We start from the raw sequence: 15,016 nt of genomic DNA, 5'->3' as shown, positions 1-15,016 counted from the left end.
AGTACAATCCAAATGCTTTGTTCCTCGTGTTGTTGATTCATACGAGTGCACAGTATCGATTGCAGAACGTTTTGCGTTGCATGCAAATTGATTTCTCCTTTCTACTGTGCTTCACTGTGTGGCGATTGTAGCAGCAGGTGACGTATGCTCGTTCCAATACTAACACACGTTGAAGCTCCTAAGTGGATTATCAATCGCCCTTTAGGATGAATTCTTCGTAGTCCGACACCCACAAGTGTCGGATCGTTCCAGAAGAAGACAACACCTGACAATCGACAATCAGCAAGGGAAACCGGGAACTTTACTCCAGTAGGTATAGCTACGTGACTGTGCCTAAGAGGTGCTCATTACAACCAACCACGATCATCACGAACCGCATTACGAGAAGCGGTACCCATCTATTTCCTCCTCTTCCAGGGGGAGATATAAATTTTGGTGTCGTCAAACAATAATAATAATAACCACAATAGCGCAGCACCTTGCTCTCACCTCACTCTATAGAGTCAAGTCTTCGAAAACCGGCCCCCCTGTCAGAGTCATGTCAAGTCGACTGTTCAGAAACGACGGAAGACGACGAACTCAAAAAACGACAATAACAAAGACACGCAGAAGTGCGCGTGTGACCATAACCCGTCTATTAGTAATTGAGGCAGAGACGACAGCACAGGCGGGAATCTTCGAAGCTCCGAACGGGGTGTGGGGAACAGTGGGGCAACATGACGAATTTAGTGGTCGAAACTAGTCGTCCAAATGCTAATATTACTGGCTTCCGCAAGCTCAACACGATGATACAATTTAATAAATCCTGACTAGTCTAGTCTAGTCTAGTCTACGCATACACAGCCATTCATTGAAAGAATCCTGAAAAATGATAGAATCGACAACTTCCATCACCTTTCTTGTCATTATTAATGATTGCAATACATCGGAGATGCATTACAAGCATTAAAGCGGCCAGGCCTACTGTGCAGCGTTTTTAATTCAACAATGAAAACATGAGTGGGGACATCTCGTACCAACCGCTCAGTTTATGAAAAAGCAAATACGGTGAAATCGGTGGGGGTGACGATGCTAAGAAGATTAATGTCACCCCTTGGTCCTTGATAATTGGTCCTTCCTGGGATGGAACACAGGTATTTACTCCGTGTCCTGGCCCTAATGATACAATTTAATAAATCCTGACTGTAGAAAATCTAAAAAATCTCACTTTATCAAACTTAATGAGTGTTCCTGGATTAAGTCCTGTAAGAGTGAATCTTGAAGGTGATTCAAGTTCCTGCGGAGCTTCCTTCTACAATATACAGTATCGGACAATAAAAATGCACCAAAGCCGTTTTCCCATACAAACTAGTCAACTTTTGATTTCCATATCTCAGTTATGGCTCAACCGATTGTTTTCATTTTTCTGTGACAAACTACAAAACATTTCAATTTTCAAAAACTATTGAAAAAATTCAGTGATTACTATTGATAAAAAAGTTACAGATAGGTTGAATTTTGACAATAAAAATGCACCAAGACAAAAAATTGTGTAGCCTAAAATGCTGAAGTCAAATCACTATGGTGTCATCGGCAAATATGTTTCTTGTGTGATGACCAATAAATTTGCTGAAGACACCATAGCTATCTGACTTCAGCATTTTAGGCTACACAATTTTTTGTCTTGGTGCATTTTTATTGTCAAAATTCAACCTATCTGTAACTTTTTTATCAATAGTAATCACTGAACTTTTTCAATAGTTTTTGAAAATTGAAATGTTTTGTAGTTCGTCACAGAAAAATGAAAACAATCGGTTGAGAAATAACTGAGATATGGCAATCTAAAGTTGACTAGTTTGTATGGAAAAACGGCTTTGGTGCATTTTTATTGTCCGATACTGTATGTTATAAATAAAACAATTAAGAAATCTGACGATCAGAATCCTGGGATCTGAATACGTTTGTATGGCATGAACTATGTTTTATGTCAAATGTTGTTGAATTGTGATGTTTTATATCCTGTACTTTTAGCATTCTATTTTAGTTTCCGTAGTAGGATTTCCTACAAGAAAGTTCTCTTGTAATTTTGCTCATGAGTTCATGATAAATTTGTCCAATTAAGGTTCTGTTTTGTCTTGGGTTTATTTGTTGACCCATCACCCTCATTGTAACTAGTACATAATTGTATCTTTCAACGTTTCGATAGAAGGCTCGGAGAGTTTAGTCACATATACCAAGCAACTCAGTTCGACGAATAGAGATTACAGTCAGGTCTTTTTTTACGCGGTTTTGATTTACGCGGCCGCGTAAATGAAAACTCCATACAAAAAAAAATTTCATCGTCTTATTTTTGCATGATTCGTCGAGAAATGGTGAGACTTTTTTTACGCGGTTTTTGGAAATTTGAACTGAGTTTTTTTTTTTACGCGGTACGTATCCCCCGCGTAAAAAAAAACCTGACTGTATGTCTGTATGTGCGTATGTATGTATGTCTGTGCGCAACGAAAAATCACTCACTTTTAAGGCACTTCCCATTGGCCAACCTTACGGATTATAGCTTGAATAGAACCGGAACTGTGTGGCTTCGTGGTCGTGCGGCTAGTGTCAACAAGCATTTAATCGTATCGTGCTAGGAGCGCAGGTTCGATTCCCGCCGCAGCTGTCAGGAAAAGTTTTCGGCTGTGCCACTGGGCGTTGCAATGCTAGTCCGTTGTCTAGTGTCGTGCTTCCTTCAAAGAGCGAATAGCTCACTGGAAGTACTAAACGTGTCCGTGTCTTAAAAAAAAACTTTTTGCAATTTCTCATCGTAACAGGCTGTTTTACCTCACGCAAGTCTGCCAGGAAAAGGCCTACTTTTCCACATCACACTGCACTGATTTGCGTTGCGTAATGAACCATTACAGCACTGTTTTCAGTTTTGATCAACTTCTTGATGCTTTCAGGACGCAGTTTTGAAGAATTTTGACAACTGCACAGTATAACCTCCTATGATCAGAATCTCTTAGCAATGTCTATGATCATCAGTGTGCAGTTTGATGGAAAGGTTTATTACAAGTTTTATTTTTGTGTTAAATGTGCTATTTTGACTTGTAAATATTCCCCTAGAATTAATGCACATTTATAGGGCTCTGGCAGAATAGAGGCCCGGCTAGCTCAGTCGGTAGAGCATGAGACTCTTAATCTCAGGGTCGTGGGTTCGGGCCCCACGTTGGGCGCCATTATTACGAAAAAGTAATGGAGCACTACAAATGCATATTAAATATATCATGTGTAGTGGAACCTTTCAAATGCGTAATAAATTAGGACATTACATTTGGACAAACACAACACAGAACATGAATTTTGCCCTGTTATCCTATTGGATAACAATTACCAATCGCAGGATGACGAGGTTTCATTAATGTTGTTGGCCCATCAGTCAATCCTGTAATCGTATTTTCTCTGGCAGGTTGCCTTTTGTTCGCAGCATTAGTTGCTTTCATAGCTTGAGTTTTGTCTAGGAATTTCGAATCCTAAGGGGGCATCCCGATTCGGGTTTCATCACTAGAGTTCTTTAACTTGAAGTCTGTGCCAGGGAAAGGTTTACATCTCTAGTACTTAATTGCGGCCCGAAATGGCCTGAATGTTGGCAATCTAAATAGGATTGCGGGCCTCTATTCTGCCAGAGCCCTATAAATGTGCATTAATTCTAGGGGAATATTTACAAGTCAAAATAGCACATTTAACACAAAAATAAAACTTGTAATAGGTTTTGTTAAAAACTATCCTCAAGCGGTAATTTATGAAATTGAAAAAAATGTTGTACGCATCTCGGTACAGAACTCGATTTTTACAGCGCTCGTCGTAATTATCCAACTCGGCAAGCCTCGTTGGACAAGAGTACGACTCGTGCTGTAAAAATCTTCATTCTGCACCTTGTTGCGTAAACTACTATTACAGCATTGTTTGTTATTAAAAATGGTGCGGATCGGTCAAGGCGTTCCGGAGTTATGGCCATTTTAGTGATTCGAACCAGCACCGGTGAACAGATCATATATAAAACTGTACCAAATTCTATCATGCGACACATCAAATTGCGCCGAATTGTGTAAACTTTAGCATGGTTGCCGAATTTCATGCGCAAATCATCGATGGAAACCAAAAAGCCATGATGTCAGCCATAAAAACCAAAAGATGGCGCCCTTAAACCCAAGATGGCGGCTGTTTTAATGAGTTTAAGGCTAAAAAACCATTCAATATGGACAGTCGTCCGGAGTCCGAAAATAGCGACCAGAATATGCCAGATGGCGGCCCCAAAATCCAAGATGGCAGCAGTTTAAGGAATTTTAGGTTCCAAAACCATGCAATATGGGTATAAATATATGGTATAGAAAGACGTTCGGAGTCCAAAAATGACGACCAGAATATGCAAGATAACGGCCCGAAATCCAAGATGGTGGCCTAACATCTGTTTTAGGGCGTTTTAGGTTTTAAAATCATGCAATATAGGTGTATTTAGCATAGAGAAGTTGTCCGGAGCCGGGGCCCGTGGCGTAGTGGCTACACGTTTGCTTCATAAGCAGATGGTCAAGGGTTCGAACCCAGCCCCGGCACTTTCGTCAGTTGCTCTTTCCCCCTGAGAGCAGCTGACACTGACCCTCTTCTGAGCCCATGGCTCAAATGAACCCGGATACTTGGACATCGGCGAACGGCAACCCATAATGGACCCTCAATCGGACTGAAAACAGGAACAGCCATACATCAACATCCTCGTGCTCATCATTCTACCATGGTGGGGTAGAAAGTGAAAGTAGCGCAACGGGAACTAGTTTGATATAGCACAATTAAAATATAATACATTTAGGCGCTGTACAAAGTGTGTGCACAGCTTTCAATTGGAATCGCTCACGCAGTGCCCTAGTGGACAATAGAGCTGTAAAATAGGTTAAGTGATTGAATAATAAAAAAAAGTTGTCCGTAGACCAAAAAGGTGATCAGAATATAGCGGCCCAAAATTCAAAATGGCGGTTGTTTTAAGGAGTTTTAGGCTCTTAAGCCATGCAATTTAATATGTAGAAGATGTCCAGAGTCCAGTAATAGTGACCAGAATATTCAAGATGGCGGTTCAAAACCAAAGATGGCGGCCCACAATTCGAGATGGCGCTATTTTATGAAGTTTTGGGTTCAAAAACCATGCAATGTGGGTATATTTGGTAGGGAGAACATGTCCGGAGTGTAAATATAGCGACCAAAATATCTAGGATGACGGCCCAAAACTCAAGATGGCGGCTGTAGTAGAGTTTTAGGGTTTTAGCCTCTAAAACCATGCATTTTGAGTATATATGGTAAGTGAGAAATATGTCCGGAGTTCAAAAATGGTGACCAGAAGATGGCGGCTTAAAATGCAGGATGGCGGCCAACAATTCGAGATAGAAGCTGGCTTAGGAGTCGTTCATAAGCCACGTAGACTTTTTAGGAGAAGTGAGGTCTGGGTGAAGTCTGCGCTTCATACACATTTTGATTTTTTTTTTCATGAACAAAAGTCTAGTGGACAAAGGTAGACTGTATAAAATACCTAAACGGCTGCAGAGGGCTGCTCGGGCTCGTTTGTAAGTTAACCATCAATGTTAACTTCTTTTCCCGATCAGCCTAGATAGCTGTGTAGTGTCGGTAGCGGTTATCTCAATTGGCTAAGAATAACACTACGGACCGCCTGATCCAGTGGTAAGAGTCCACTAAACAGGTGACCCCTAATTCATGGTGTTATGCGGCTTTATACTTACCGTGCCTAGAAATGAATGGTTAGGGGGGTCTAATAAAAACCTTACCACAAATGGAGCCTGTGGGGAATAAGGGCATCCTCCACAGTATTACGCCCTTACTGCACTAACCGGAGCAATAGTGCAGTGGACCTTGCGTTTCTCCGAGATAATCAGTTGCTCTTCTCAAGTCTCAAATTTGAGGCTAAATAACAGGCGGGATTATTCAAATGTTGTAAATTAGCTTACATTACTACCAATATGGGTTCGCTTAATGCGTTTTCGCCATTGGCTTTTTGTACCTTGTGAACCCAGTTTTGCTTCTTTCAGTATAAATGAAGTGTCGTGCCTCGAGCATGCTACATCTTAGAATAACGTTAACAGTATGTTTCAACCTTTCCTTATGGATGCCTTCAAGTAAGCTCTTGTATTCAGCATCTTTTCGCTGATATTTGGCAGTATTGCTACGATGATTACACCATCTGAAGTAGCTCTAACAATAATTTGAGATGCTTCAGTTTGATGGATTAGGTAGGGTCTGGGACCATTTGGGCAGGAGCACCTATTTTGGGCACTTGCTTCTACAACTCAGTCAATTTCAAACCGATTGACTTGAATTTTTGTACACGGCTAGATACTGTGCCTAGCTGATTGTGTCTCAAAAATCAAGCCAATCGGTTGAAAATTGACTGAGTTATAGCAGCAAGTGCCCAAAATAGGTGCTCCTGCCCAAATGGTCCCAGACCCTAGTACAGTTCATGGATAACGTAACATAAAATTGCACCTAACCCAACTTTGCATGAGCAGAATTTGTCATGAGTTGACTGATTGGCATGTGTCAGATGAGGAGTCTCCATTTGACCTTCTTTGCACTTTTGAGTGTTCCTTCGCAAAATTTCCGTATTCAGGCGTCCCTGGCCCTGCTCAACAAACTAAGGAACCTGTACTAATTGGTTGCAATCACATTTTATGGATAACTCGCTTCCATTGCAACTCCAAGAGAGTCTCATTGTGGTTTTGTACCTACAACGCCCTCCACAGGTATACCATAACTATTGCTTTGAAAGAAACTTGTCCTCTGCGGTATTCCTGAATGGAACTCTGATCTGTTCAAGCTTAAAATATCTCCGGATAAACCATTCTTTTGGATAGTTACGAATCTCTAGCTTCCGTCCCGAGAAGTGTTGCTATATAATCGACTTAGTGGGCCCTAAAAAGCTCTGCTTACTTCAAATCTCCAGGAACAAATAGAGTTTTGTACTATTTTTCTCCAGAGGGATTTGAGTATTCCAAACATGTTTGATCTCTTGTAGCATTCTATTGGGTATTTTCATGGCGTAAAATTACTCCATAGTTTTATCCCGAAAGGGTGCGTGCGTTGTATAAAGAAGAAATGAGTTCCAGATTCTTTCTGAAATGCTTGAAACGCATTGTCGATTATCACATCTGTGATGTTCGTCTGGCTAACATGCCTATTCATGTGAACTCACATGCCTCCCAATTTTGGGATGTCCACAGTGACTCTTTTACACAAAGTTGTATACGTTTTCAAGAAAGTACTCGCTCAAATGTAGTTTTTGCTTGGGTTATTTCTTGAAGATGTTTTCGATGACGTGCCTTTCAATGTCATACTGAAAGTCGCATGACGTCACAAGCTACCTCCAATGAGCTATAGGCTCTCTTTATGCTTATGCGTTTTACAGTGCCCTTTTCAGGGCACTGATTGAAACCGTTGTTGTATGGGCTATGAGCCCTCGTTGCGCTTATACGTTCATTCCCTCTTCTAGGGTACCCCTTCCTATTTCATCACCTTTCCTATTTTCCATCCCTTGTACCATTCTCCCTCAGGTAAATGATTAAATAGGCTTATATGTATGGCGATGGCACAAATGTCCCAAATGGAGGATAACGTGCCTCTGGAGCCGGCCTTCTGATACCTACACAGTTTTATTAGCAATAACAGTAGTTTTTTCGTTCTCAAACCTGAAAATGTATACAGTCTCCATGCCATCATGTCCATCCGAGTTAATGACTTACCTGGAAGAGATAAACAAAAAAAATATTAATTGAGGTTCCGTTCAAAATTTGTGACGTGCTGAAGCAAATCTGTGCCCGGATTCAGATTCAGCGGCCCAAAATCTGTCAGAGACACATAAGTTTGCTTTTGAGACAAAAAAAAAATGTTGCGCTGTGTTATTCTAAGAGTACTACAGAGAATTCAGTATTGCCGGGAACATTCATGGGAGTTCCACCATGAATTTCTCTAGGACTTTGCCAGGAAATCCACAGGGAATCCTATAGTAGTTCCAACGCCAATTCTTCTTTGGAATTACACCGGGTATTCCTCTAGGCTTAGGAACGGAAACTCTTGCAGAAATTCTGCTGAGAATTTCCACCGAGGTTCCACCAAGAATTCCCGCAGAAGTTCCACCAAATATTCCTCTAGAGTCAAAATTTATTGTCAGAGTTTCTGCCGGAATTCCCGCAGGAATTTTACCAGGAATTCCTCGAGAAAAACTAACGCGAATTCCCACAGGAGTTCCATCGGCAGTTCTCCGAAAAGATGTACCAAAAACCCTCTAGAAGTACCACCGGAAATTCCTCTTGAAGTTCGATAGGGAATTACCGCAGGAGACCTTTGAAAAACTTCTGTAAGAGTTCCATCACGTATTCCCACAGGAATTCACCAGGAATTGCTGTAAGAGTTCCACCGGGAATTCCTGTTTTTTTTTCGGATACCTTATTACTGCGACAAATTTTCTGATCTATTGGTAGATGTTTCTCTGGTATTTTTTTCTGGAAATTCTACAGGGGAATTCCACCAGGAGTTCAACCAGATATTGCTCCACTAGTTCCACTGGAAAATTCTTTAGAGCTCCACCGGGAAAAAGTTTCGGAATTACACCGGAAATCGCTCCAGACTGAAGTTGCACGGGGAATTCCTAGAAGTTTTACTGGGAATTCCTCCAAGAGTTCCACCGAAAATGGCTCTAGAAGATCCACCGGTAATTCCCGCACGAATTTCACCGGAAAGTCTTCTAGGAATAGCACCGGAAATTCCTCTTGAAGTTCGATCGGGAATTCCCGTAGGAGTTTCAATGGGAATACCCGCAGAAGTTCCACTGCGAATGCCTGTGTAGGTGTTCCCCTGTCTAAGACTCTAAGTAACATTTTGATTACCAATTAGCCTTGTAGAGGGTTTGGGAACCGTCATAAACCCTCATACCTTATGACGAAAAGTTTCCTCCTACTGGAGCGGGCATTGAACCCTCACTCCGTGGCACTCACCATACGCCTTAACGACTGACACCGCTAACCGCACGGCCACGAAGCTCACGATGTAAGTATCTGTCATACTGATCAACTTTGCCGAAGATACCAACTTTCTAAGTTATCTGAATTATGAGTTATGAGGTTTTGAAAAGAAGAATTTCTGGAGGAATCATTGGAAAAACTCCTGAAGGACTCCATGGTGGAGTCTCTGGAGGAATTCCTGAAGCAATATTTGGCGTGTAACGTATCCTTGATAAATCTCAGAAGAAATTATAGAGGAATTTGTGGAGGAATTTCTAGAAAAATCTCTGAAGTACACCTTCAAAGAATTGAGGTGGAATTTATGCAAAATTGTTTGAAAGAATCTATGGAAGCGCTTCAAAAACATTTTCTAAATTACATTATGGAGACAACTATTTAGACAACCATTTTTTTATTTAGACTACTATTTCTAGTAACCAAAAAAGATTTTTTAAAAGATAGCAACAGATAGTTTTTAAATAGACTACAGTGGCTTACATTTCTTCTATCTTTTCGTTTCAACTTTGTTGATCAAGCTGAGTTGTTTACACATATTATTCAAGGTTTTACCGGGGCTTGAGAAGCCGACGCGACGAGAGGATCGGATGACACATGATGAATGAATCTTGATTTCTAAAATGTGCAAAATTACAGGGAAATATTTCTTGCAGAAATTTTCCTACAAAAAAAAACAGAACACTACAAATGTGCAAAAAATCAACTTCTGAAATTAACAACATACGACATAAAACATTAATCGTCAAGTGTTATTCAAATCGATAACAAATTCAGATCCTAGGATGACAAATTCTAAAGGACCGTGTAGCTGCCGGCTTGAATGGTTGAATGGATTAGAAAAATGCTGAATCGTTAACAGAACCCATTACGCAGGTAGGTGACCTTTACGCAATACGTTACGGAATAAGGTTTATCATACCGGAACTTGGTGCCGTTCTTTTTTCAGATTGACACGATGTCTTTAAATTCTAGTAATTCAAGGATTTATGGTATTTACAGTTATTGTTACTGGTATCTTGGAGGCTTCCCAGACCAAGTAACATTTTTTAATCAAATAGGCTGGAAGAGGTTCTTAGAACCATCATAAAACCAAAATAAAAGTATGAGGTTTTATTACGGTTCTCAAAACCTCTACAATATCAATTGGTCATCAAAATGTTATTTGGACAAAGAAAAATCAACACCTACAGGCATTTCCAGTGGAACTCCTGCGGGAACTCCCGATCGAACTTCAAGAGGGATTTCCAGTGATACTCCCAGAAGACTTTCCGGTACAATTCCTAGAGCCATTTTCGATGGAAATCTTGGAGAAATACCTGATGCATCCCTCTTATGTTTCCCGACATCACCAGGAAAAGCCAGTTTCTTCGGATAGCAGACAGCTTGCTCTCAGAAACCTAGCTTTTAGCTCTCCTTGTATCTTTTTGGAAATATCCAATTCTTAGCTAAGTCATAAGTTTACCTAAAACCTTATTATTTTTTCAAGCTCCCCGAAACCACCTTCTTCTTAGAATCAACAACATACTAATAGAATCCTCATGTGTTTTCAGGAATATCCATTTTTTAAGTTTCCTTCTCCTTCCATCGACTTCTTTTAAAATATTCTTAGCTTCCTACCTGAACCTCTAACTTCCTGTTGGAACTATGGACTTTTTGCTAATTCGTCAGTTTATTCCATGAATTTTTAGCTTTTTCTTAGCATCTCCTTTCCAGCTTGCTCCCAGAATATCCAACTTTTTCTACAATCACGTTTTATTTTTGTAATCGCCCTATTGCTTATTTGACATCCCCATCATCTTAGGTCCATTATTTTTGTGCAGTATCAACTCAGTATTAGAATTATGTAAATCCGTTGACTCGTTCTCGTCCCAAATCGTTACATAGAAACACCATTCCATTTTGATTTATGCAGATACAGATTATCCTCCAAGAGTCGATGTTTCTTGACTATGTAAATCACCTCGTTACCTATACTTGAAACTAAAAAAAAAATATGGATTACTATGACGGTTTCTTCAGACGCCTTCACATGAGTTTTTATTCCACTACTAGAAGATATTTCCGTGGGTCGATGGTCCATTTAATAGCGACCCGGATAAAAACTAACCATAGAGTGTTTGGTGAAAACCATTCCTGCACCATAAAGTGTGCCAGCTACAATAAAGTGTATTGTAATGGAATGGTTTGCTAATAGCTTTGCACATTGTAGCTACTATACATTTACAACTGATTTTCATGTAACAATATATTATTCTGTTTTTCTTACGTTTGAACCATTCACTTTTTCGAAATATTATTTTCCGTGCATTTTTAATTATTTATTTAGATTTAAATTTTTTCCGTGCTTAGTTTTGTTGATGTTCGTGACTTTGTTTATACAAAGGAAAGGAAAGAGAAAAAAGTGAATCAGTTGAAACATCAATATTTGATGTCAATAAAATGTTTAAATAAGTTGTAAACCAGGTGTCCTAAGGACTGCAGATCCAAGAGAAATGGCGGGATAGGTATGTAGAGTGCGATGAGAGGAATACGAATGTAGGTCAACCCGGAAAGATGCAGGTCACATTACCGTAAATCAGTGGATGATCTCTATTCTTTCTGCATTTAGGAGAGTTTTCTCCCCTTCTCTCATGTAAACTTGCCTTCGACCACAACTGAATCAAATGTGATTGACAAAATTTATCTTTGACGTAGAGCCATCTTAAACATATGGACTGGACTGGACACTGAAACGACTTCTAATATAGGTTCGTCTGCGGGTTTGCTTACCTAGTTTTCTCATGAGTTGTTATACATTTCAAACTGGAGCCTGAATACCCAAGTAATCACGGTGCTGAAGCCTTATTGCATGCAGATATACGGTGTATTTAGAGCAACCATTACTTTTCCAAAACACTTAAGGTTGATTTAAAGTGGAAATGGCAATTATGCGACTGATTTAAAGTTTTACCAGTATAATCGTAATTTGATTCTATAATTGCCCATTTCCACTTTAAATCAACCTTAAGTTTGCATGTAAAGTAATGATTGCTCTAAATACACCCTATATCAGCAATCAATAAGGCTTCAACACCGTGGTTACTTGGGTATTGCAATAACGAACGGCTAAACACGCTGTAATGATACTTATGTACCTTGTCACCCACTTCATACAACTACATTAGTGGTCTAATAACACTTAGCGCGCTCGGCATAGTTCTATCATGCCACTCGAAGTGTTGCCATACATAATGCTTGGTTTGCAAAACCCTGTTATCTGGCTGGTGGGGCATGGGAGCCTAAGCTTCAACTGTTAATGCAATCAGAGACTACTCAGACTTAGACCTGGGTGATCCTATATTATATATAAAGGGTTGTCCAAGACGCCCTGGAGAATTCCCAAAGTGCATTCTAATAATGTCGACTTGATAGGTTCTAGTTCGCACTATCAAAGATATTCCGATTTAACATTATTTTCAAGTTAGATTGGCTAGAAAGCGTAAGATGCCATTAACAGGAGGAAAATGACAAGATAATATACCATTATATGTAATGTAAAACAATACAACATAACAAAAGAGAACCATTCCAAAACCATTTGATTAAATGTATCCAGCATTTTACGAGCGCTAATGGCCGCCAGAATGTTACTCTTTTTCTAGTAGGGATCAGCCGATTTGGCGTTTGGCAGCTGATCGATAAGATCGATCATCAACTGTCAAACGACACAAACCAGATATCAAATCGGATGATCCCTGCCAGAAAGTGAGAAAATTTCTGGCGGCCATTAGCGCTCGTAAAATGCTGGATAGCCAGTAATGAAATTAAAAGCAATATATTTACGATACATTTCATTGTTTGAAACCATACATGTACCCTAGTATATTTAAACCCACGTATCAGTATTTAGAACAATGCATTTACAATAAAATGTATGGTTTTGCAAAAAATATATGTGGAGAAAAATATTTTTTGTATTGTTACGATACTTAACAACCAGTACAATATATTGTAGAAATCCTATTTACAATTCACTGTATGGTGTCTACATTATATCTTACCGTTTTTGTATTTTTATTTTTACAGTGCTGTCTATTGTAAAAATATGGTTCTAAATAGTACTGTTACAATACAACATTCGGTTTTTCTACTGTATTTTTTATTCGGGAACTCACAGAAGTTTGACTGTAGTAACATGAAACGAGCTCACTAAAGAAATCAAATTGCGATATGCTTTACGATTATCACACTCAAGAATGATCCTATGCTAACCTTTTACGCAGCCCTCATGAAAACTTTTGTCCAAGAAATTACCCACATTGCCCAACTGTGCTACTCAACACCTCAACCACCGGCATGCCGGTTGCGATCGGTCCCCCCGACTATAAGAGACGCGTGTTAATTATTCACCGTTAGATCAAACGCAGGGAAAAACTGGCGTGATGAAACAATCTAAAATAGATGTATGGAAAAAGTCACCTCGGAAATTCTTCACACACGACACTTGCCTCTACCTGGCGCGATCGTGACGCGGAGCGTGTGGTTTCAGGTGCAACGAATGCCCTCGTCGTCGAAGACTACATCATCACCACGACACAACAACGACGGCGACGACGAAGACCATGAATGATCCATTGAATGCGGGAAATGGAGTAATTAGATTTGACACTCTTGGAAGTCGGGGGAGGTTTCCTCAGCTGGGTAAATACACCGAGCGACCATGATAAGCGGAAAGCAAACCTAACATTGCTCCATTAGAAGGCGGAGATAAAACAGCACCACTGAACGCGGACCTCTCTCTCTCTCTTTGGTTGGATACATATTAAGCTCATAATGTGTCTATTTCACATCACAACAGTGCATTATCGCTTCCCATACCGTTGTTGAGCACGATGTGAGACTGTTTGCGCGTTGATTTTACCCACTTTTGCTTCGCCGGTATGAACAATAGCGATAATTGTTGTTATATCTGAACCCTAAATCAGCCTCCTCTGTGTATCGAACGAACGGTATTTCATATCGCATATGGGAAAAAATTGTTCACATTTTTCTCGACGAACAATTTCAATGTCGGCACCTTGGTGCATACACGGAAAAAAATAATCTACTAAATCGTGGTTCACAGTATGTAGTCGATTGATTATGTCCAACTGTTGTTGTTGTTTATTGGTTCAACTACCTTTTTGGTTAGTGTAACTGTTGAAGTTATATTGACGAAATCAATCAATTGATAAAATGTCATGAAATGTAAAATGTCATGAATTTCGCGTGACATTGACATTTGAATATTGATCCCAGACATCGGTTCCGGTGATCATTTTTGGATTACTAAATTGCCGACAATTACCGATTTGAAGTCATCCGTTGTTTTTTAGCTATACCAGATAGTGAAGCGTAGCGTCAATGGTTAAAACAACCATCATAATCGTTGAATCAACCCTTAAAAAGTTTTTCAGTGTTGTCCCTCAGACATCGCAAAACACCCTTTGATTCGTCTCGGTAGCTCCGTGAATGATGACCGTGCGTTGTCATCGACGCGTTGTCCCATCGATACCGAGATTCGTAGGTAATGATGATGATGATGTTCGTTCATCGATCACACTAGCTACTGCGGCTAGCTAGCTAGCTCTAGCGTTGTTATGGGATGAGGATGAGTAGGCGTGTTTTTTTAGCATCGCATGGGAAAAGTGAGTCACAACTTTGGCAGCCAGCTATCATCACACAGTAGGCTTGGTAGGTACTAGGCTAGAGTGACCACCACGACATTCTGATCGAATCGTTCGTCGGACGTTTGCCCTCAAGTGAATGGATTTTCAATGTTTATTGATAACGGAGACAGATAACGACCGGCGGTGGATAGATACACAGTGTACCATGCCACTTGAACGTGTTACAAATACATATGTAGTTTGAGGAGGGTCCAGAAATACAACCGCTGTGTGGTGATTTTACAAATCATGACAATGATTTATCATTACTTGAAGTCTTGTTATATGTCTGATATGTCG

At 40.0% G+C, this 15,016-nt stretch overlaps 1 protein-coding gene and 1 non-coding gene across 2 annotated transcripts in view; one reads left to right on the top strand and one right to left on the bottom strand.

The window, feature by feature from the left end:
- Positions 1–15,016, bottom strand: part of LOC109404007 (band 4.1-like protein 4B) — a 143,504-nt gene that overhangs the window by 85,988 nt on the left and 42,500 nt on the right. The gene's annotated exons all lie outside the window — the stretch shown is intronic.
- Positions 3,122–3,194, top strand: Trnak-cuu (transfer RNA lysine (anticodon CUU)). The gene has a single exon. It is a non-coding gene; the product is annotated as a tRNA-Lys (tRNA).

Source organism: Aedes albopictus, chromosome 1 (genome assembly GCF_035046485.1).
Source record: "Aedes albopictus strain Foshan chromosome 1, AalbF5, whole genome shotgun sequence".
Taxonomy (NCBI): domain Eukaryota; kingdom Metazoa; phylum Arthropoda; class Insecta; order Diptera; family Culicidae; genus Aedes; species Aedes albopictus.
The sequence above is the reverse complement of the archived record's forward strand: the minus strand, read 5'-3'. Positions and strand labels throughout refer to the sequence as shown.